The following is a 23,251-nucleotide window of genomic DNA, read 5'->3' on the forward strand; positions in this document are numbered from 1 at the left end:
CACAACTTCTCAATCACCATTCCTTGTTAGATTAGAGAGAGAGAGAGAGAGAACACCACCCTGTAAAACGTAGATACACCCACTACTCCTATCCCCATAAATCATTCTCATGCATTGACAATATATTTGTAACAGTCGGCACCTCATCCAGGCTTTTGACCTCTGATATCCTCCCCGCACCCTTGGTCCGATCATTGTGCAGTTGTTACGTCCCTTTCTTCCTTATCCCCTCCAAACTCTAAGAGTACATGGGTGATCAACGACAACTTACTTTCTCATCCTCAACATTGTCTTGACCTTGAGAATGCTCTCAAGGCATATCTAGATTTAAACTCTACCCCAGATGTCTCCCCTCTTCTTCGCACACGGAACATCCCTTCCTGCTTTCCTATCCTTAGATATTTAAAAAGCCTTTGATACTGTTTCCTGGCCTTTCCTCCACTTTAGCCCTTCTGATTCGAGCAGACCCTGATATTCGTGGCCTAGAGACTGGCAGGTCCCATGAAAAACTCTGTTTATTCGTGGACGATGTGCTACTCTTCTTGACCTCCCCTCTTACCTGCACCCAGCCACTACTTCGGCTCCTCCACGACTTTGGCGCTATTTCTGGTCTCCAAGTTAATCCTCAAAAATCTACAGTCCTGAACATTTCACTTTCCCCCCAGGATTCCCTCCATCTCCAACAAGTTCTCCCCTTCTCGTGGTCCCATCACTCCATTCTTTATTTAGGTATCAAGTTGACGGCGTCTCTGTCTGATCTATACTCAGCAAACTACCTCCCTATGCTTGCTCACCTCACTAGTTTAATGCAAGCTTGGCTAGGTAGGATAACGGTGGTTAAAATGTCTATTCTACCCAAGATTCTCTATCTCTTCTGAGTCCTCCCCATTCCACACTTTCTCTGCACACTTCAACGTCGAGCTCACTCTTACATTTGGGGCTCAATTAATTCCCGAGTCCCCAGCTCCACTATCCACCTGCCAAAGTTGAAAGGAGGTCTAGGACACCCGAATTTCGCTAAATATTATGAAATGGCCCACCTAGCACAATTGCTAAAGTATCATGCATCATATGAAATCCTACAATGGGTAATCTTGGAGTCAATTGACTTTGATCCCCTCTCACTAGCTAACTTACTTTGGCTTCACCCTTCCGATCGTTGCAGGATCCGGAATCCAATACCTCCCATTTTGTAGCACTCTGGGACAAACTCAAATTTCAAAATCCCCTCCAATCGTCCCACAACCCTCTTCTATCTCATCTTCGCAATCCAGCTTTCCCACCAGCTTGGTCCACTCCACGCTCCTTTCATCTCTGGTCTTCTGCTAATCTCTTAAGAGCTCACCATTTCTTGACTAACTCCGGAATTCGTTCCTTCCCATCCCTTCGTGAATCTCACTCTCTCCCTACATCAGAAATTTTCCGCTACCTCCAACTGAAGCACTTCTACTCCCCTCTCTCCACCACCGCATGCTCCGTTAAATCAATGACCCCTTTTGAAAGTGCATGTAAAAAAGACCCACATAGACGTGGCCTTATCTCTATTCTCTATGCTCAACTCTCAACCCCCATACCTTCCTCTCACCCCTCATATGTCAGCAGGTGGGAGAGGGACTTAGCCTCCCAGCTGAGCCCTAAAGATTGGGATCATATCTGGAAGGCAACCAAATCCTCTTCGCAAAATGTAGTGGCAGTTGAGACAAACTACAGTATAAGGTCTTATCCCAATGGTATTTGGTTTCGGCTAGGGTCGCTAAATTTACACCTGGATACTCCCCCGACTGTTTTCAGGCTGTGCGTTGAAAGGCACATACCTCCACATTGCCCAATAGCCCACTCCTTTTGGGAAGATATTTTCCGTATGTTATCCACCCTTTTTCAAAAGCCTTTTGTGCCAACTCCAGAACTCGCCCTACTTAATCTCAGCCCCCCCCCCCTCTATTTCTAAAGCCCAATTTAAGCTTTTTCTACAAACTACAACCTCTGCTAAGCAAATTATAGCGAAATCCTGGAAGACCCCCTCGCTTAGTGTACAGGCGGTCCGGAACAAGGTGACGCAGTCAATGATACATGCTAAAATAGAGGCCACCATCACCGACACAATTTCCAAATTCTTATTGACCTGGTCCCCCTGGGCTGACCACTTCCTTCCTCTGGGATTTGATGAGTCTCTACTCCTTCCTTAATGCATCCCTTCCTCGATAGATGCTTCGGAGCACTGGTCCGGTCCCGCTCCCCCCCCCTATCCTGACCGTCACACATCCTATCCGTCCCCCTTTTTTCCCCCCTCTTTTCTACTTTTCTCTACTTCTTTTGCTTCCCTCTTTATTTCTTCCCTTTCTCTTTTTTTGGTTATTTTATTCAGTGCATACAGTTGCTGTAACCATACAGTTGTTTAAAAGGCCTGAACTTCATATTTACCTACTTGTTACATATGGTACTACTTGTAGTACCTCACTGTATGTAATTTACCTATGTAACCAAATAAAAAGTTTGAACAAGAGAATTATGATCTAATAAAGCTGGTTACATATTGTTCATCAATTGCACAATATTTCTGGCTATTTTCTGGGAAATATTTTGTTTTAAATGTAATACTGAATGCATACTTTTATATGATGGCATCACAAAAAAAAATCTATTATCTGTTTTAAAACACTTTTGTATGTGTGAATATTTTAACTCCTTTGAAATGTCAGTGTCCACCTTTTCCTCTATGCTGTCAATACTCTTCCTCCATATAATAAGAAAAACCCAAGAATGCATTTGAGGCTAAATTGAAATCTGAAGTTTGCTGCAGGGGAACTCCTTGTCACTATCATCACCTATGTGAAGCCAGCACCTAAACTGGTGGCCTTATTGGCATAGCAGGGATTGCCTTACATAAAATAAATAAATATAATAAATAAGAATAATAATGAAAAAAAAAAAAATATATATATATATATATGAAATATCTATATAAAACACATACAAAGTATCCTACTACCTCTGTGTGAAAAACTTCTGCCCCTCATAATTTAGCTTTGTGGCTTTGCAGACCTTGTTTTTAACAAATGTATCAAATGTAATGGCAGCTATGGAAAATAGGGGGAAAAAAGAGATATGGTGTACACCACATTGCACCGACGTATGTGGTAAAGTGTTGCACAAAAAAATGAAACCTTGCCTGTATCAGCAACAAGTGTTAAATCAAGACTTTATGTATGGGTAGCCAAGAAATGTATTTTTATTTTTTCCCCCTGCATCTTTACCTCCAGTGCGGTGGATAACAAGGTACCATCAGGCCTCCTGTACGGGGCCCAGGCTAACATGGGAGCGAAGGCAGCTGGGTGAATCAGATGTGGGCAGGGAGGACCATTATCACAGTGGTGGGGTTACTGGACCTGATCCCTATATGGCTCTCTCTGCAGCAGAAGAAAGCTTGCTTCTTCTCCTCTCCTTCCTGCTGGATTTCAGCGGCTGCAGAGGGAACCATACAGAAATTGGTTCCAGTAATTTCCCCCCTGGTGCACCCCTCACTCTCTAATTTCCCTCTGCTACCAAGGCCCCCTGTGTTCCCCAACCTCCGCAGTGCTGCTGGCTTCCCACCGGCAGCTGCAAGCACACAATAGGATCCTTCAAGAGTGGGGGAAGGGTCCAGGAAATATGTCACATTTACCAGCCCCTTCCTTTCCTGAATAAACACAATGAGTGATTGGTACCAGTCACTCACTGTGTTCATTCATAACTGCTGTATAGTAAAATGTGTTTATTTTTTACTGGGGGGGGCAACCTGTCATATTCACTGTATGGAGCCCCCCGTGGTTTCTAACAGCATCCCTGGTGGTGGATCTAGACATTGGACTTACTAAATGTAATGGAAACTACGCCAATTGTGCTTTAGTGCAGTAACCTGCTACACACAATGGGTAGATTTCCCCTTGTCAGCAACAAGTGTCAAACCAAAGCTACCTTGGGGGGTAGCAGCCAGCCTATGCCCTTAGGTATTCCCCCTGAAGCTATGCCTACAGTGCTATAGACATATCTGCCAGCCACCATCAGGAAAAGCATCAAAGTCCTTCTTTGCCATGCATATTCAAAGTGAGTAAAAAACTAAAAGTTCTTCCTGCGCCAATTAAAAAAAAAACTACTACAGGATCTACCCTGCTGCTGTGCAATGTGATAAAACACACAAAATGTGACAATTATAAATAAACAGCGCAAACATAGACCTCTAAATAAAATCTGTAAAGTGCATAATATATTATAAATAATATTAGTAGTGAAAATCCATCATAGTAATAGACAGCAAAAGTTCGTGAATCACAAAAAATTTGTGCAAATTATTTTTATAGCTTTTTATAGGGTTACCCCTCAATTTCTCATAGGTACTTTCATCACCCACCAATCTATTAAGTTCTTCATAATAATCATTTCTTTTTTTTTCATTTTTTATATTTTTAGTTTTTATTTTTATTTTTATTTATTTATTTTTTATTTTTATTTTCATTTTTATATTTATTTTTATTTTTATTATTTTTCGTAGGGATGATATTTATAATTGACTTAATAAAGAAAGTTTTTTTATGTAATATGTACATGTGGCAGCAATCAAGGGCACTGTTGCTGGCTGCACTGGTTGTGGTGACACTAGCACTAGTGTGGAAGTGATTAGGAACACTGTTGCTGGATTACACTGGTCTGGGGATACTGGAGTTGGTGTGGCTGCAACCAGGAAATCTGCTGCTGGCTTACACTGATCTGGCAACACTAAGACTAGTGTGGCGGTAATCATAAACACTATTGCTGGCTTACACTAGTCTAGTGACACTGGTATTGGTGTGGTGGCAGTCTGGAAAACCGACGTTGGCTGTAATGGCCTAATGTCGTTGTGATCAGGAACACTGTTGCTGGCTGCAGTGTTCTGGTGACACTTTAACTCATGTGGTGGTGATCAGGGACACTGTTGCTGGCTGCACTCGTATGCTGTAATTGTACTGGTGTGGCAGCAATCAGGATCACTGTTGCTGGCTTACACTGGTCTGGAAATGCTGGTGCTGGTGTGGTGGTGATCAGGGACACTGTTGCTGGCCTATACTGGTCTGATGACACTGATGTTGATGTGATGGCAATCAGAAAAACTGCTGCTGGCTGTAATGGTCTGGTGTTGTGATCAGGAACGCTGTTGATGGCTGCAATGTTCTGGCTACACTTTAGCTCCTGTGGTATAATCAAGGACACTGTTGCTGGCTGCACTGGTGTGGTGATACTGTACTGTTGTGGCAGCAATCAAGGACGCTTTTGATGACTGCACTTGCTGTTTTGACACTAGAACTGGTGTGACAGGGTTTAGGAACACTATTTCTGGCTTACACTGGTCTGGTGACACTGGGACTGGTGTGTGGCAATCACGAACACTGCTGATGGCTTTCACTGGTCTGGATACACTGGGGCTGGTGTGGTGGTGATCAGGAACACTGTTGCTGGACTACACTGGTCTGGCAACACTTAGACTGGTGTGGCAGTGAGCAGGAACCCTGTTGCTGGCTTACACTGGTCTGGCAACACTGGGACTGGTGTGGTGGCAATCAGGGACATTGTTGCTGTCTTACAGTGGTTTGAAAACAATGAGACTGGTGTGGTGGCAATCAGGAACACTGTTTCTGGTTTACACTGGTCTGGAGACACTGGAACTTTTGTGGTGGTGAGCAGGAACACTGTTGCTACACTGATCTGAAGACACTGGAAGTTACTTACTAAAACTGCAACATGCAAAACCTGATGCAGCTCTACATATAAACCAGTCAGCTTCCAGGTTTTATTGCCACTGCTTAATTGAACAAGATGAAGTTATAAGCATATTGGCTACCATGCACAGATGTACCAGATTCTGAGTGCATCAGTTTTAGTAAATCTCCTCCACTGTGATCGGTGTTGATCAGGGACACTGTTGCTAGCTGTACTGGTATGGTGACATTAGAATGGTGTGGCTGCAATCAAGAGCACTATTGATAATTTCCACAGGTCTGGCAACACTGGGACTGGTTTGTCAGCGACCAAGAACACTGTTGCTAGCTTACACTCTTCTGGCAGAAGTGGAACAAGTGTGGTGGTGATCAAAAACACCGTTGATGACTTACACTGGCATGACAAAACTGAGACTGGTGTTTTGGTAATCAAGAACAGTGTTGTTGGCTTACACCAGTCTGGTGATGATGCGGCAATCAGGCACACTCTTACAAGCTACACTGGTCTGTTGTGGTTGTGATCAAGAACATTGTTGCTAGCTTACACTGTGACTGGTGTGGCTAGTGATCAGGGACACTGTCTGGCTGCACTAGCATACAGTGTCACCAGACCAGCCAGCCAGTGTCCCTGGTCATTAGTCATCCAGTACAATATCACCAAGGTAACATTTACTAGCTAGTGATCAGTGGCACTGGCTGGTTGTTCTGATGACACTGTACTGTGTTTTTATAAAAAGCTGTTGGGATCATTGTGCAAACATTCTGTTTCCCAGCTGACTGGTGTGAGAGGAAACAGGGTGCTGGGTGCAACACACAGCCTTTGTTTACATATGTGATCACTGCATTTAGTAACAGTGATCACATGGAACAGGGTCCTTTATCTCAATCTGTGATCTGATGTGTCTGATTTTAAAATGTCCTCCCAGCCTCAGGAGTGAGCCATCTAACCATTTATGTACAATGGACAAACAGCAAGTGGTTAGATAAGCTGCAAGCAAACTTCAGCATGCTTTCAGCAACCTTCAGCAAGTTGTTAGCAGTAGGCTTTAGTAGGCTTTCCTATATTTCAAGCTTTGCAACGCTCGCTGAAACCTGAAAAGAGTGTTTAAAGGGACATCTGATAATTAAGATCCCTTCAACCCTTGTCTAGGGCTCAACGGATCGTGAAGAATTTCAAGAAAGATGCCTAATGCTTGTAAAATGCTCTGTAAATGTTTGCTGAAGCTGATGTTGGCTTTACTAGCAGCTCAAGAAAACATTAAGCAATGCCTGTGGTTTAGGCTACAACTGTACTTTGCACAACTGTGCAGGTTTTTCCAACCACTCCTATGTACTTTACCCAAACCTAGGGGAAAGTGTGGGCAGCCTGCATGAAAAACACAGATAAACTGCACTGCACCTGTGCTGCAAGGAAACTGCAGCAGAGCAGTCTAAATGAGCCCATAATGTGTTTGTTTTCTGTGACCCTGCATGGCTTTTTATTATTTGAAATGTCTCAAATGTTGTTTTGATTTACTTAAAAAAAAAAAAACTTTTATGTCAGTCAAATGGTTAATATCGTTAGTGGAGGAAACTTTTCATAGCTTTAAAATTAATTAACTCATCATGTCTAATGAACTAGAAGGAAATGTGACCTTATCAGCTCTTCACAGGCTTGTCAATTATAAGGAACCTAACCTGAATATTATTATATGTGACAGACTGAAAAATGAATGGCATTACATGGAACATGCAGGCATTGTGTAGGAGGGTGTTAATTTAATAGTCATGCTGTGTAGGTAGAATTTTCCTTCCTGTAGATACATTAATGGATTTGTAGGAGGAAAGAACAAAGAAAAATGTTGCTGGAAAAATACATAGATGCAAACATAATTATAATCTCACATAATTGATAGTGGCATGGAAAGCAATGTTTTTGTTACACTGATCCAAATTAAAATTGGTCCTGACGTAAAATGCTGTTACTCATGCAAGTGTAAGCTAAGAGTAAAATTGAATTTGTTTATTTACTCATTTCATTTTTTTTCTTATATGTATTAGTTGCCTGCATTAATTGTCTTGAGGTTATGTCATGTTCTTTTAGTTTGAATCACAATCTTGACATCTGCATAGCAATTGCAATTTGGCAGCCATCTTAAAATGTGAAGTCAATCAAGTGGTTGTACTAGGGCAAGACAACTATTTTCTTGGTAATTAAATGTTCAACTGAGAATTTGACATTTTGCACTACACAGGGAAATTCTTCTATGTTTACGGTGGCAAAATATTTTGCTTCTAGGAACAAAACTAAATATGATATGCTTCTGCTGAAGGCACAGCAACTTAAAACAGGGTTTACCATATATGAAATGTTTAGAAACACTGTGATATACACATATATTTTTTAATTATGTGTTATAATGAAATATCCACACCATTAGATTCTATTATATCGTGGCCAAAATTCCTACTGCAAAGATGTGGGAAATGTAGCTTTTATTTTTTAAATTGTTTACTTTTATTTTTCTCAGCCATTATCAATAGACAGTGGGTTTAATAGAAGATAATGATATAAATATTGGGAGAAGATCATTTGCACATAAACTCAGCACTCCAACATTACCTGCTGGAGAAGGGATGATATGGTAGAGCTTGGTGGTTATCAATAAAGGGTTGTTATAGGATAGAACACATACATTGCATTTCTTTATGATCCACCTGCTGAAAGCATGGCATATGAGCTGATTTAAATATGGTGTGATTACTAACACACTAATTGTTCTTCTTCCTGGGTCTCCCAATCCATATACAGTGAAGGAAATAAGTATTTGATCCTCTGCTGATTTTGAATGTTTGCCCACTCACAAAGAAATGATCAGTTTAAAAATTGAATGGTAGGTGTATTGTAGACAGAATGGAAACAAAAAATTCAAAAGAAATGCATGTCTAACAAATGATGCACTGATTTTCATGTTCATGAGGGAAACAAGTATTTGATCCACTTCACAAAACATGACTTAGTACTTGGTGGCAAATCCCTTGTTGGCAATCGCAGAGTTCAGACATTTCCTGTAGTTGGCCACCAGGTTTGCACACATCTCAGGAGGGATTTTGGCCCACTCCTCTTTGCAGATCCTTTCCAAGGTTTGGTGGCTGACGTTTTGCAAATAGAACTTTCACAGATTTTCAATTGGATTAAGGTCTGGAGACTGGCTAGGCCACTCCAGGACCTTAATGTACTTTTTCTTGAGCCACTCCTTTGCTGCCTTGGCCATATGTTTTGGGTCATTGTCATGCTGGAATACCCATCCACAAACCATTTTTCAATGCCCTGATGAAGGAAAAAGGTTCACACCCAAGATTTGACGGTACATTGCCCCATCCATCATCCCTTTGATGCGGTGCAGTTGTCCTGTCCCTTTAGCAGAAAAACACCCCCAAAGCAGAATGTTTCCACCACCATGTTTGACAGTTGCTACAGAATTTCAATCCTTGTTGGCGTAGTGTGTTACCAATTGTTTTCTTGGTGACTGCGGTCCCAGCTGCCTGGAGGTCATTGACAAGATCCTCATGTGTAGTTCTGGGATGATTCCTCACTGTTCTCATGATCATTGACACTCCACGAGGTGAGATCTTGCATGGTGCACGAGACCTAGGGAGACTGACAGTTGTTTTGTGTTTCTTCCATTTGTGAATGATTGTACCAACTTGTCACCTTCTCACCAAGCTGCTTGGCGATAGTTTTGTAACCCAGTCCAGCATTATGTAGGTCTACAATATTGTCCCTGACATCCTTGGACAGATCTTTAGTCTTTGCCATGGTGGAGAGTTTGGAATCTGATTGTTTGTTTGCTCCTGTGGTCAGGTGTCTTTTATACAGGTAACAAAATGAGATTAGCAAAACTCCCTTTAAGAGACTGCTTCTATTCTCAACTTGTTACCTGTATGAAAGACAGCTGGTAGCCAGAAATCCTGCTGAATTATAGAGGATCAAATACTTATTTCCCTCATGAACATGCAAATCAGTGCAGAATTTGTTAGACATGCATTTCTTTTGAATTTGTTGTTGCTATTCTGTCTCTCAGTGTTACAATACACCTACCATTCAATTTTTAGACCCATCATTTCTTTGTGAGTGGAAAAACATTCAAAATCAGCAGGGGATCAAATACTTATTTCCTTCACTATATTCCCTGGTAGCTTTTAAGGGGGCACTTCAATTAGATAGATTTTAGACTAGCTTTTAGATTAGCTGTAAAAACAGTTATTATAAATGATTGAAAACATCTCTCTTAGTCATCCTTTTTCTGTAGGCATTAATGTGCATGCTACAAATGAAATGTGTATATTTACAGAAATGTACTTTTTGAGATGCTTGGTGGCTGTTAAGTCAAAAGAAGTATCAGTATGCTAGAATAAAAAACTGTTGTTTGATGACGTGTTTGCATTTGTAACTGGCATTTCTGACTTGCTTCAAGGCTACATCCTTCAATACTTAAAGGGGGATTTACTAAGACTGAAACATCCAGAATCTGGAGTCAATCAGCTCCTAGATTTTATTTTCAAAGCTTAACCGATGAAGCTGAAGTTAGAAGCTGATTGCTTACTATGCACAGCTGCACGAGACTCTCTTTTCCAGTTTTAGTAAATTTTCTCCTTAGGGTTTATCTAACCTGCAATGAATGTGCATAGCAGGTATGTAAATGCCTGGTATACACATTTTTGTTCCAAGTCAATGAGGTGGATTTACTAAAAGAGTAGAGGCTGTTCACTTAGAAATGTTCACCTAAATTAGTAAATATTTTGAAGCTGTGTTCATTTTGACTACCCAATCATGTGCACGCATTTTGAAAAACAGATCAGCAATAGCAAAGCCAATATTTTTGCATGTTTATTAGAAGGCAAAACAGTAAATATGAACTTATGGACAAAAAAATAAGCACTCAGTACCTGCAGTCTTACTTTCTTGCACATTTAAATACTTTTCCATAGTGAACTTAAATCAATAAACCCAGGAAAAGACCAACTGTTAATACCATGTTTGTTTTTGAAGGGTCTGAGAATTAAAGTATATGTTACAAGGTGGAGGAGGTAATGCTGCACATTTTTATTTTTGAAACCCAATAAAATGAATGACTTTTCACATTTAAATTGGTGGAAAAATCTTACCTTAGGCTTTGCTTAAATGGATTATTTTGCAAGTATTATTGCATTATTTGAATTTATTAGTAGTTAATATTACTTCCATTCATAGCAATAATAGAAGTAGTATTACTATTACAACATCTACTGATGAAGATTATGTTGATAATAAAAATAATGATAAAAACTTTTGATATAATGTTTGTTTCATATATTACTAATCATTGCAGATCTGCATTGTTGATGCATATGACAAATTTGTTCATATCTTCATTATAATTAATAATCAGGAATTATAATAAAAACTTCTCATAATTCCTTATTATGATTAATTATGAACTTATGATGTGATTTTTCATATAAAGGTAATGAGTAAACATTAGGTAAGCAGTGTGATATTTCTTTGTATGTAAACATGTTTAGTTGTTTTTTATTTTATTTTCCTATTATAATTGAATGTTATGAACAACATATTGCTCTAAATTGAGCAATAGTATAAAAAAGAATTATATTTATTTAATTGGCAGGAACTTTACAATACATTTATTTTTCCCTGCATACTTTATATTTAATTCATTTTTACTCTAGAAATGTTGAAATGAGTCCATTCCTTGCTGCTTTAAAAGAGCAGAAATACTCATTGAATCAGCAGACTTTTTATAAGAATATTGTATTTCTTCAGTTTTGAAATGATTGCTATTAGACACGCTGCTCAGTGCTTTTGTCACGGCACATTAAGCAAGTAAAGGAAACACAGCAAACAAATGTGAATGCTATTCATGGTTCCCAATGTCATTCTGTTTCTTCAATGATGGGAAGTTGTATATTCAAAATTGCCTATAATCCAAAGTAAATGTCTTGCTTAATAATTGATTTCTCTATAGCAACAACATATTGAAACATATTAATTATTCAGAGCAAATTATAATAACTATAACCTAAAGCAAGTCTTTCTTAGAAGACTAAATATTTTAGATATAGTGGTATATGTTGAGGAGGATCATAAAATCTTAAAGGCTGCATCTTTGACATGATATCAATGTCTGTAATGGCTGCACCATTCTGGGGTTTAGAACACTGGCAAGTGACAGAATTAATACAGTAATTTTACAGTCAATAGCTTAGCAAGATTTACATATAATACTTAATTATTTAAATTGAATATATATGTTGACAGTAATTTTAGCATTTATTTAAAGATAAAATTAATCAAAATCTTTGAACCCACTTCACATTTTTTTTTTTTCAAATGTGGGGGTTTACATACTATAACTTATCCAGGAAAGGATGGTCTTTTAACCACTTTCAGGCTGCCAACCCACAATGTACTGCGGATGAGCAGCAGCTACAGGAGTAGAGAGGTACCCGTACATCTTTTGCCAATACAGGGGGGCACTGCACACCCGAGCGGGCATGCAACCCCCTCCTCCCACACACACACACACACATCTAGAGTGTCCATCGGACACAGCAGAATAAGAATCCTGGTAATTGGGACCCGGTGATCACATAATCGGTAAGCGATCACAATGACAACAAAGCTTTTATGAATCAATCTGATTTTACACGCACATGCTAGATTAGCACATATAACCCTTTGTTCACCCCGTCACCCAGACAGTGCCATTAGTACAGTGTCAGTATATAGAATTTTTCACTGATCACTGTATTACTGCCACTAGTGACATCAGATCACATCAAGGTCAGTTAGCACCCCTCCCAGCCAGGGTCATCTAGTGTTAGATTGCCCGCACACTATCACACTCACGCTATAGGTCGCTGATCACCGCCATTACTAGTATAGTGTTTGTACAGATCAATATATTGATCACAAACAGAACTATACTAGTGTCTCCTTTGCATAGTGTCCCCAAAAATTAAGGGTTAGCAAAATCAGCCCAGTTCACTGTCAGCACTAGCATTTAGCCCCTCCGCTGTTTTTCATGGAAGATTTGTATTAATTGATTGTGGGCCAAAGCAATTTATACACACAACAAATCATCACTGCCCACCCAAATTCAGCTCTTGCCAGACAATTTGCATGAAAACCTATCACAGTTTCTGAATTTAAAACTTTTTTGGTCCTAACTCTCAACATGGGTATTACAAAGAGGAATACACTGCGGTCATATTGGCCCATAGACCCATTTCATCATATGCCAATATTCTCTGCTTTTGCATATATGCCCAACATGGACCAGCAATGTACTGGTACTTTTCTGGACATTTGAGTGGTTATACCAGGATGTTGCCTGCAGCTACAGGCATCATCCTGGTATCGTTTTTTTCAGCTGGTGATTGGCTTTCATATAAAAACAATTTTGGTGTGATCAGATGCTTTAAGGGCAGAGGAGAGATCTAGAGTCTAATAGACCCCAGATTTCTCAGAAAATAATAGCTGTCAATCCAATGACCACTTCCAGGCTTTCAAAGGGCATATTTCCACATATCACTTTCTCACTACCTATCACAGTTTCGGAGGCCCTAAAATGCCAGGATAGTACAAACACCCCCTAAAAAGGACCCCTTGAGGCATGGTGAGTATTTTGAAGATATAATTTTTGTCACAGGTTTTTGAAAAAGTATAAAAAAAAAATACATTTTCTTTCTTTATATAATAAAGTGTGAGGTCTTGTGAGCTACTATGGTATATGATACAATATTTAAATATTACCAATGCTGTGTGGTAAAATCAATACTATAATCAAATAAGATTATCATCAAATTGTGTAAAGAAATATGTGAAAATTAGTTGTTTGCTTACACTCTACACATACTCATACCATTGTGTCATATAAAAATGAAATAAAAAATGGCGTTGTGCTCCACTACCAAAAAAGTGTAAATAAATAAATTGTGTATCCATCTCTGCTTTGCCATGTCCTGCATTGCTTTCTAGCCTTACTCTGCTTAACCATTTTGTCAGTCTCCCTGCCGTCTCCCTGCCAAAATCTTAAAGCAATTAAGGACTGATGATGTGCTTGTGTCTTTCTACTTCTGTGAGTGCATTTAAATCCTTTTTTATTGGTTGTTATAAACTGATACACTCAGATGGTGGCGGCTCCTGTTTTCTTGTTACAATCACATATTGTATGATCGGCCTTCTTCTGGATATGGGGTTTGTGCATGCGCGCCCCTTGCTGACCTGTGCCATAATTGGACACAAGTTTGGCAGCTGATTTCAGCCAATGATTTTGTTTGAAGTCAGCTGATCAGCTGTTCCCAATCACACACAGAGTTCTGTGTTTACAAACCACAGAACCTGTGTACAGGGCATAGCGATCTGGCTGGTTTCCCTCTCTGCATATAATAAAGTAAAAGCAGCACATGTTACACACATTACACATTGTTAGGCACAGAGCTAATCCCTTGATTTACTCTAGATGTTAATCTCATCCCAGCTATTGTCATTAGTACATTGACAGTATACAGTATTAGCACTGATCACAGTATTGGTGTCACTTTTGATGTCAGTGTCAGTTAGTTAGTGTATATACCAGCCAGTGGTGTCAGCTAGTGCCATATTGCCGACCACACTATCACAGTCCCACTATCAGTTGCTGATCACCACTATTATCAGTATAACATCATAGCTGTGAAAATTAGAGATGAGCGAATCGAACATGGCGAAGTGGAATTCGTTTCGAATATTGGGAAATATTCGATTCGCGCCGAATCCGAAAATTAGCCAACTTCGGATGCACGAATCGAATTTTCCCAAAAATGGCGGCGACATGTGTGGCGACGGAGCAGGGATCTCTGGGAAGGCGTGCAGACAAGGCGCGCTGACCCATAATGCATTCATTCATGACATGTGATCGCATTAGCCAATCAGCAGCCAGCCAGCCAGCACTGTGTAATGGTGGAGCTATAAATTGCGGCCATCTTACAATTCTCCATTAGCCTCCGGTCATTCAAGAGAGACAGACCTGTCTGTATTAGAGACAGAGTTAGGGCCAGAGAGACTTTAGGGCCACAGAATCGTTACTTAGGGACACAGAATCGTTACTTAGGGACACAGAATCGTTACTCAGGGACACAGAATTGTTACTCAGGGACACAGAATTGTTACTCAGGGACAGACACAGAATTGTTACTGAGGGACACAGAATTGTTACTGAGGGACACAGAATTGTTACTGAGGGACACAGAATTGTTACTCAGGGACACAGAATTGTTACTCAGGGACACAGAATTGTGACTCAGGGACAGACACAGAATTGTTACTGAGGGACACAGAATTGTTACTCAGGGACAGACACAGAATTGTTACTGAGGGACACAGAATTGTTACTGAGGGACACAGAATTGTTACTGAGGGACACAGAATTGTTACTCAGGGACACAGAATTGTTACTCAGGGACACAGAATTGTGACTCAGGGACAGACACAGAATTGTTACTGAGGGACACAGAATTGTTACTCAGGGACAGACACAGAATTGTTACTCAGGGACACAGAATTGTTACTGAGGGACACAGAATTGTTACTGAGGGACACAGAATTGTTACTCAGGGACACAGAATTGTTACTCAGGGACACAGAATTGTTACTCAGGGACAGACACAGAATTGTTACTGAGGGACACAGAATTGTTACTGAGGGACACAGAATTGTTACTCAGGGACACAGAATTGTTACTGAGGGACACAGAATTGTTACTCAGGGACACAGAATTGTTACTCAGGGACACAGAATTGTTACTGAGGGACAGACACAGAATTGTTACTGAGGGACACAGAATTGTTACTGAGGGACACAGAATTGTTACCGAGGGACACAGAATTGTTACTCAGGGACACAGAATTGTTACTCAGGGACACAGAATTGTTACTCAGGGAGGGACACAGAATTGTTACTCAGGGACACAGAATTGTTACTGAGGGACACAGAATTGTTACTGAGGGACACAGAATTGTTACTCAGGGACACAGAATTGTTACTCAGGGACACAGAATTGTTACTCAGGGACAGACACAGAATTGTTACTGAGGGACACAGAATTGTTACTGAGGGACACAGAATTGTTACTCAGGGACACAGAATTGTTACTGAGGGACACAGAATTGCTACTCAGGGACACAGAATTGTTACTCAGGGACACAGAATTGTTACTGAGGGACACAGAATTGTTACTCAGGGACACAGAATTGTTACTCAGGGACACAGAATTGTTACTCAGGGACACAGAATTGTTACTCAGGGACAGACACAGAATTGTTACTCAGGGACACAGAATTGTTACTCAGGGACACATAATTGTTACTGAGGGACACAGAATTGTTACTCAGGGACACAGAATTGTTACTCGGGGACACAGAATTGTTACTCAGGGACAGACACAGAATTGTTACTCAGGGACACAGAATTGTTACTCAGGGACACAGAATTGTTACTGAGGGACACAGAATTGTTACTTAGGGACAGACACAGAATTGTTACTCAGGGACACAGAATTGTTACTCAGGGACACAGAATTGTTACTCAGGGACACAGAATTGTTACTGAGGGACACAGAATTGTTACTGAGGGACAGACACAGAATTGTTACTCAGGGACACAGAATTGTTACTCAGGGACACAGAATTGTTACTCAGGGACAGACACAGAATTGTTACTCAGGGACACAGAATTGTTACTCAGGGACACAGAATTGTTACTGAGGGACACAGAATCATTACTGAGGGACACAGAATTGTTACTCAGGGACACAGAATTGTTACTCAGGGACACAGAATTGTTACTGAGGGACACAGAATCGTTACTGAGGGACACAGAATTGTTACTCAGGGACACAGAATTGTTACTCAGGGACACAGAATCGTTGAATTAAAGAGTATGTCAGACAACACGCAGAGGAGTGGCAGAGGAGGCAATGTTTCAGGAGCGAGCAGACGTGGCAGCAGAGGAAGGGGTCGAGGCAGCACTAGTCGCAGCCAGAGGCCAGTGCTCCCGGTGTCATCCAGCGGTCGTGTCTCCACCGACAACCCTGCCATCATCGATTGGTTGGCTCGGTCGTCTTCCTCTTCCCAGGTCACCTCTGACACCTACAGCCAACGGTCGGTGGGTACGTCAGACACAACCGTTAGTTGGCATAGCCCGGGAGCAAGCCCACTGAAATCACGTGTCCTCTACCTGCCCCTGTCCTTTGGTGTTCCCTCACCAAGCGAAGTATCGCATGCTGTGGGCTCAGCCCCACTGTACAGTGAGGAAGAGCTAACAGAGGGCGGTCAGGAACGGGGGGAGACATCCGCCTCTTCAGCAGCCAGGCGAAGAAGTACTGGCGAGGAGAGTGGCTCGGTAGCCGGTCTAGAGACAGGTCTGTCTCCTGACCCACACGCAGCCGAGGGGGCTAGTAGTGAGGCGGAGACCCTAATTGATGATGAAGAGGCTGATCGCACTTGGCAGCCTCGTCGTCATCTGCCAGGCCCGTAATCTGCCATGGGCCCCCGTACCGACTCCTCATGCTGCTGCCAGGCCCGTAATCTGTCATGGGCCCCTGTACCGCCTCCTCATGCTGCTGCCAGGTCCAGAGTGTCTCATGGGTCCCTGTACGGCCTCCCATTGCTGCTGTCTCCATTGCCACACTCTGCCATGTGCCACTTTCAGGTCTCCTCACACTGCTGGTGGGTTCCATTTTGTCATAGGGTGCTGGCAGATTACAGGCCTCCCATTGCTGCTGCCAGGCCCGTAATCTGCCATGGGCCCCTGTACCGCCTCCTCATGCTGCTGTCAGGTCCAGAGTGTCTCATGGGTCCCTGTACGGCCTCCCATTGCTGCTGTCTCCATCGCCACACTCTGCCATGTGCCACTTTCAGGTCTCCTCACACTGCTGGTGGGTTCCATTTTGTCATAGGGTGCTGGCAGATTACGGGCCTCCCATTGCTGCTGCCAGGCCCGTAATCTGTCATGGGCTCCTGTACCGCCTCCTCATGCTGCTGCCAGGTCCAGAGTGTGTCATGGGTCCCTGTACCGCCTCCTCATGCTGCTGCCAGGTCCAGAGTGTCTCATGGGTCCCTGTACGGCCTCCCATTGCTGCTGTCTCCATCGCCACACTCTGCCATGTGCCACTTTCAGGTCTCCTCACACTGCTGGTGGGTTCCATTTTGTCATAGGGTGCTGTATGGCCTCCCATTGCTGCTGCCTCCACCGCCACACTGTGGCTCCACACTCTGGTTTTGGCCCCGTGACTGCCCAAATGAGTGAAGTGTGCGGTGATTCTAAGATCGACGGCACTCATCTGCATGTCATACTGACTGACAGTATTATTTCTCTTCCCCAGCAGACTCCAAGGGCATTTAAATTAAAGGTACAGTGTTCTGCACTAATATAAAGGCTCTCTGAAGCCTAGAAACACCCTTTTTATAAGTTAAATTCGCAGCCAATATATTCGACTCGAATCGAATTTATTCCGCGAATTCGCCGAATCAGCCGAATCGAATTTTTGAATACTTCGCTCATCTCTAGTGAAAATTCCAGTATATACAGCATACCATAGTTTGTAGATACTATAACCTTGGCACAAATTAACCAACTAATATACATGTATTGGGATTTTTATTTACCAAAGACATGTAGCAGAATACATTTTGGTCTAAAGTTATGAAGAAATGTTAATTTTTTTTTTATTGGTTGTGTAGAAAGAAAACAGAAAGTAAAAACTATTGGGTTTTTTCTCCAACATTTTCAATCTTTTTTTTCAATTATATAATAAAAAACCCAGTGGTGATCAAATACCATGAAAAAAAGCGCTATTTGTTTGAAAAAAGTCTATACAGTACATTTCCTTTGTGTACAGTGTTGCATGACCATGAAATTGTGAGTTAAAGTAGCACAGTGCTGAATTGCAAAAAAATGCTCTGGTCATGAAGGGGGTAAAACCTTTTGGAGGTCAAGTGGTTAAGGCAGGCAAAAGCCTGGGCCCAGATGTACTAACCTTTTAATATTATAGGTTTTTCATTTGGTGTACTGAAGCCTAGATTTTTTGCAGCCCTCTGATCTCTGTCAAACCCTTTTTCACAATCACACCACCTGCTTGAAGCCCTCATAACTGTACTTCCCAGAGAAGGGAAGGACGAGACACAAATCTAGAACTCTCGCCCAATTTTGCTAATCAGTGTAGATGTGAAGCTTTATGCCAAGATCTTTGTATACCAGCTACTGCCTCTACTCCCCTCCGTCATCTCCCACTATCAAGTGGGGTTCATCCTAGGTACAGAGGCATGGGATAAAACTAGTAAGGGCATTAATCTTCACCACTGGTTGACTTTTTAAGCCAAGCAGGGCTTCTGAGAAGGCATTTGACAGGGTGGCCTGGGACTGCTTGGCAGCAACCCTTTGCTACATAGGGCTTTTTCCTCAAATGTGCAGGACTATACAAGCTCTCTATTTGAACATGAAAGTGAGAGTCCGAGTTACCAGCCACCTGTTGGATGCCTTTCAGTTCATAAATGGCACCAGACAGGGCTGTCCCCCCTTCTATTTGTGCTGATACTCAAGCCATTTCTGAACAGAATGCACAAACACCAATATATAAGGAATATCTTTTCACAACAAGACAAATAAGCTGGATGCCTTTGCAGATGACTTGTTGTTCCTGAATTCAGGTTCTTGGATATTTTCAACAAATCTCAGAAATTTACTACGCCAAATTGCAAGCTCTTGTGTTACTCCCGGGTGAAATATATGTGAATCAGTGTTGTACTGCTCTTAAAAAATTGTAAATGTGAATCAGTGTCACACCTCTCCCACAACATATATCACAGTGTTATAAATTCCCCATCATAAATTATAAATAATATTAAGTGAATGAATAGCTCATAACACTACATATAGTGCAATGATACAGTACATCAAAGTTGGCAATGAATCTACAAAATAATGGATAAATATAAATAATATAAAACATCTTTTTTTTTCTCTTTTTCTCACTCTGTACCTCCAATGGAATTTGATGGTATACAGTAGGTACAATATTAAGATTTACTATCAATAATCAATATGGGACCATACTAAAGGATGCAATATAACAATCAATGAATAATGATATGAGGGAGGGAAGTGAGGGAGACACCAGCATGTTACGTGCTCTCAATCCAAAAATAGAAGAAAAAATGTCAACATGGAATTAAAGTAGATACAATTAAATCAAATACATATGTGGAGTAGTATGTGGACTTCATATAATCATAATTATTTCTAAGTCTTCATTTAGGCCACCAGGCAGCATGGAATCTAATGTATATATCCGAATGTTTCTCTTAGACAGAGTTTTGAAAACCTTTCTGCCTCTGGCAATTGCATAGTTCTAGCTTCTATACCAAATAATTGTAGGCCTGGCCAGATGTATCTTTATTAAGATATGTTGAAAAATGGCAGAGTGCATTATGTTAAGTGCCACTCTGTTCGATGAAAAGACAATGCTCATTAAATCTAGTATGCATTGTAGGTATGGTGTAGCCTACATAGTACAGTTCATGCGGGCACGTAAGGCCATATATAACCAAAATGATTTATGCTGTATGTATTTCTGTTTTTGACTTAGAAACTTTTTTGCCCATGGTAGATGTACTGACAAGCCTTACAACTCTTCTTTTTACAGCAGTAGGAAATTTGGAGGTCAAAAAAGAAGGTATATCTCTGATTCTAGGTAATTTTACCTTAAAGTGAAGATCCACCCAAGAGAGGAAGTTCCGCATTAAGGACTCTTCCCCTCTCCCCATTAAGGTTTGGATTTTGACAGATACCCTCTCCCACTGCCTTTCCAACCGCCTAGGCTATCAGAAGTGGAAGTTCTCCCCTGCAGTCTTCTGGGACACATGACCATTCACAAAGCCCAGAGCTATTCACGCATGTCTAGTCGGCATCCGGCTGTGAAGCTGCAAACTGCCCACACTTAAGATGCCAGCACCGGGGATTGTGGACGGCTGGTGAACCCGGCTGCATTGAGCACACCACTGGATCAAGGGACAGGTGAGTGACAGTTTTGTAACTCCTGAGTTTTATTTTTTTTTAACAGAGACTAGAGCTCTGCTTTAAGTTTACAAGTTGCATTTAAACTCTTCACATTTGGTGAATCTTCTGAATACTGCTTTAGTTTTTTTGGTAATGCATTACTTAGTGCAGAATCTTAAAGCAGTATTGGCTAATACTTCTCCATTATGTATCCAATGTTGATTATTATAAATGGTAACAAATTTGACTGAAAACCTTTCTGCAACAGGCTCCTTTTCCTTTTGCCTCTGTGGAATACTTTCATATTTACAGTATTTATGGCTTCCAAAATAAGGGCATTCTAATACCCCTTTCCCGGAATGTTTTGGCAATAAATGGCCTTGTACTAGATAATCAGTAGTGTTGGTACAGTTTCTTCTTATCCTCTTAAATTGACTAGAAGCTATGTTGTGCTTCCAACTGGGATTATGGCAACTCTTCTCATGAAGAAAAGAGTTGCCAGCTCCTTAACCGCCTCCTACCCACCATATAAAGAAATGATGGGTGCAAGGCGGTTCTCTCGTTCTGGGAGGAAGTCAGATGATGTCCTCACCACTCTAACCTCTCTCTTTCACCCCCTTCTCTCTCTTCCTTCCCCTTCTCTCTTGCCCATTTCTTTCTCTCATTCTCACCCACACCATTCCTCTCTCACTCCACTCTCTCTTTCTCACCCCCCTCTCTCTTGACCCCATCTCTCTCACCTTTCTCATCCCCTTCTCTTTCGCTCTCTCAGCCCCTCTCTCTCCCACCCCCCTCTCACCTCCCCGCTCTCTTCCTCCCTCTCTCTTACCCCCCTCTCTTTCACCCTCTCTCTCACCTCTCTCTCTCTCCCCTTCTCTCTTGCCCCCCCTCTCTCCTCCTTTCTCTCTCTTACCCCCTCTCTCCTACTCCCCTCTCACTTACCCCCCTTTCTCTCACCCCTCATCCCTCTCTCTTACCTCCCTCTCTCTCATCCTCCTCTTTTTCTCCTCTCTTTCCCTCTCTCTCTCTCATCCCCTGTATCTCTCTTCCCCCTTCTCTCTCTCTTCCCCCTTCTCTCTCGCCTCCCCTCTCTCTCACTTTCTCTCTCTCTCTCAACCCCCTCTCTCTATCATCCCCCTTCTCTCTCATCCCCCTCTCACACTTATCACCCCTCCTCTCTCTCACCCCCCTCTCTTTTCCTTACCCTTCTCCCTTCCTCTCTCTCACGCACTCCCTCTTTCTCTTTCACCCCCTCTCCATCTTACCCCCCTCACCCCCTCTCTCTTTCTCACCCCCTCTCCATCTTACCCCCCTCTCTCTTTCTCACCACCTATTTCTCTTTCAACCCCTCTCCATCTTACCCCCTCAACCCCACTCTCTCTCTCACACACCCTTCTTTCACCTCCCACTTTATCTCTCCCCCCTCCCCCCCCCCTTTTTCTGCACCTCCCCTTTCTCCATCTCTCTCCTACTTTTCCATCTCCCCCATCCCTCTCTCTCTCCCTCCCTCCTATTCCTATCTATCCTCCTTCTCTCCCCTCTCCTCTTCTCTCTCTATCCCTCCACCCCACTCTTCACCTCTTTAATATGTAACAGGAAATTCTGTCATAATTCAGAATCTCAGTAAAAAAATGCACTCTGTCAGTAAAGTTTCCATGTAAAAAAAAAAAAAAGTTATGGAGAAGTTGGCAACCCTATCAGGAAGGAGCTGAGTGGGAGCTGAATGCCCAAACAAAGCAATTAAAAGGATTGTAAAGGCAGCTGAATGCGCCACACTTTTTAAATCTAGTATTAGGGCCCAAGTTTTGATCTTGTACACAGGTCCACTGGTTTCATAAAATGCCCCTGGTTGCATCAGAAAGATAGCCGCTGTCTGTTGTCCATCTTTAAACCTGAAAGTGCCCATTGGCTTCTACAGAAGGAAGCCAGGAACTTCCATGCAGGCTATGCTACAGTGGATATTTAAATGCCCCATCTATGCAGCGGAGTTATAATAACCAAATGATCAGACTCACAGAGATTCCTGGAGGCATGGTTGGGAAGCCTGACAGGTTATCAGATGACCGCCACCTTTGAACTTGTCATGTCTTTGATGGCTTCCCAGCAATGGCAAGGGGAATCTCTGTGAGCCTAAGCTGCAGACAAGAATTGGGCATTGGCTCATTCCTGAACATGAAGGCGCAACAGCTTCTGCAGTTTGCAGATGGACCCTTCTGTGCAGCTGGGATGCAATACTCTTGTACCAAATTGTATTGTAACTGTAATGTCTACCTTCATTTTGTAAAGTGCTGCGCAAACTGTTGGCTCTATATAAATCCTGTATAATAATAATGATGTGGAGGATGGCTGCCACAAATGCATGTAACGTAGGCAGTGCAATATGTAGGTAGAGCTTTGTGTAGGTGTGGCTTGAGTGTGGGTGGGGACACATGGGGCCCCATGATCT

The sequence above is a fragment of the Staurois parvus genome, unplaced genomic scaffold (assembly GCF_062004578.1).
Source record: "Staurois parvus isolate SC_StPar_1 unplaced genomic scaffold, SC_StPar_1.0 ptg000318l, whole genome shotgun sequence".
Lineage (NCBI taxonomy): Eukaryota > Metazoa > Chordata > Amphibia > Anura > Ranidae > Staurois > Staurois parvus.